We start from the raw sequence: 2500 nt of genomic DNA, 5'->3' as shown, positions 1-2500 counted from the left end.
AGGCAAGAGCAAGGTGTGATGTAGGTCCCCGGGGCCTGCTGGAGGTCCAGGTCCATGCCCGATGTGAGTAGCAGCAGGGCCAGCGCGCCCAGGAGCACATCTTTTTCGACCGTAAAGGGAGACAGGAGGCCGACTCACTGCCTCGGCTAAATGGAGAGGGAATTTCAGAAGGGCCAGGGCACAAGCATGGACCTTTTTCAGCTGCAAGGGAGGGAAGAGCAATGTGCGATGTAGGTCCCCGGGGCCTGCTGGAGGTCCAGGTCCATGCCCGATGTGAGTAGCAGCAGGGCCAGCGCGCCCAGGAGCACATCTTTTTCGACCGTAAAGGAGAGAGGAGGCCGACTCTCTGCCTCGGCTAAATGGAGAGGGAATTTCAGCAGGGCCAGGGCACAGGCATGGACCTTTTTCAGCTGTAAGGGAGGCAAGAGCAAGGTGTGATGTAGGTCCCCGGGGCCTGCTGGAGGTCCAGGTCCATGCCCGATGTGAGTAGCAGCAGGGCCAGCGCGCCCAGGAGCACATCTTTTTCGACCGTAAAGGGAGACAGGAGGCCGACTCACTGCCTCGGCTAAATGGAGAGGGAATTTCAGCAGGGCCAGGGCACAGGCATGGACCTTTTTCAGCTGTAAGGGAGGCAAGAGCAAGGTGCGATGTAGGTCCCCGGGGCCTTTTGTCGTACCATAGGCACGAGTGGTGTGTGTGTGTGGCAAAGACTTTCTGCGCAGTGTCCCAGGGGCACGGGGAAAGGTTGTTGTACCATAGGCACGAGAAAAGTTGTCGTACCATAGGCACGAGAAAAGTTGTCGTACCATAGGCACGAGTGGTGTGTGTGTGTGTGGCAAAGTGCTACTGAGCGGTGTACCAGGGGCAGGGCGAAAAGTTGTTGTACCATAGGCACGAGAAAAGTTGTTGTACCATAGGCACGAGAAAAGCTGTCATACCAGGGGCACGGAGGAAAGTTGTTGTACCATAGGCACGAGAAAAGTTGTCGTACCATAGGCACGAGGAGAGTTTGTGTGGCAAAGTGCTACTGAGCGGTGTACCAGGGGCACGGCGAAAAGTTGTTGTACCATAGGCACGAGAAAAGTTGTCGTACCATAGGCACGAGAAAAGTTGTCGTACCATAGGTACGAGGAGTGTGCGTGTGCGGCAAAGTGCTACTGAGCGGTGTACCAGGGGCACGGCGAAAAGTTGTTGTACCATAGGCACGAGAAAAGTTGTTGTACCATAGGCACGAGAAAAGCTGTCGTACCAGGGGCACGGAGGAAAGTTGTTGTACCATAGGCACGAGAAAAGTTGTCGTACCATAGGCACGAGGAGAGTGTGTGTGTGGCAAAGTGCTACTGAGCGGTGTACCAGGGGCACGGCGAAAAGTTGTTGTACCATAGGCACGAGAAAAGTTGTTGTACCATAGGCACAAGAAAAGCTGTCGTACCAGGGGCACGGAGGAAAGTTGTTGTACCATAGGCACGAGAAAAGTTGTCGTACCATAGGCACGAGGAGAGTGTGTGTGTGGCAAAGTGCTACTGAGCGGTGTACCAGGGGCACGGCGAAAAGTTGTTGTACCATAGGCACGAGAAAAGTTGTTGTACCATAGGCACAAGAAAAGCTGTCGTACCAGGGGCACGGAGGAAAGTTGTTGTACCATAGGCACGAGAAAAGTTGTCGTACCATAGGCACGAGGAGAGTTTGTGTGGCAAAGTGCTACTGAGCGGTGTACCAGGGGCACGGCGAAAAGTTGTTGTACCATAGGCACGAGAAAAGCTGTCGTACCAGGGGCACGGAGGAAAGTTGTTGTACCATAGGCACGAGAAAAGTTGTCGTACCATAGGCACGAGGAGAGTTTGTGTGGCAAAGTGCTAGTGAGCGGTGTACCAGGGGCACGGCAAAAAGTTGTTGTACCATAGGCACGAGAAAAATTGTCGTACCATAGGCACGAGAAAAGTTGTCGTACCATAGGCACAAGCAGTGCGTGCGTGCGTGCGTGCGTGCGTGCGTGCGTGCGTGTGTGTGTGTGTGTGTGCGGCAGTTCTTCTGCGCAGTGTACCAGGGGCACATTTCAATGTGCTTTCTGGAGTACCAGGGGCACGAGGATTTTGCCAGTGGTGTTCTGCTTTGTTAGTGGGAGGGGGCTTAAGTGTGGGTCCCCGGGGCCTGCTGGAGGTCCAGGTCCATGCTAGACATGTGGCACAGGGTAACTGCAGGGGGGGGGGGTAATGTGGGTCCACGGGGCCTGCTGGAGGTCAAGGTCCGTGCTAGATATGTGGTACAGGGTTAACTGCAGGAGGGGGGGGGGGGGGGTAATGTGGGTCCCCGGGGCCTGCTGGAAGTCAAGGTCCATGCTAGACATGTGGCACAGGGTAACTGCAGGGGGGGGGGGGGGGGGGTAATGTGGGTCCACGGGGCCTGCTGGAGGTCAAGGTCCGTGCTAGATATGTGGTACAGGGTTAACTGCAGGAGGGGGGGGGGTAATGTGGGTTCACGGGGCCTGCTGGAGGTCAAG

The sequence above is a fragment of the Maylandia zebra genome, unplaced genomic scaffold, assembly GCF_041146795.1.
Source record: "Maylandia zebra isolate NMK-2024a unplaced genomic scaffold, Mzebra_GT3a scaffold35, whole genome shotgun sequence".
NCBI lineage: Eukaryota > Metazoa > Chordata > Actinopteri > Cichliformes > Cichlidae > Maylandia > Maylandia zebra.
Note: the sequence above shows the minus strand (reverse complement) of the source record.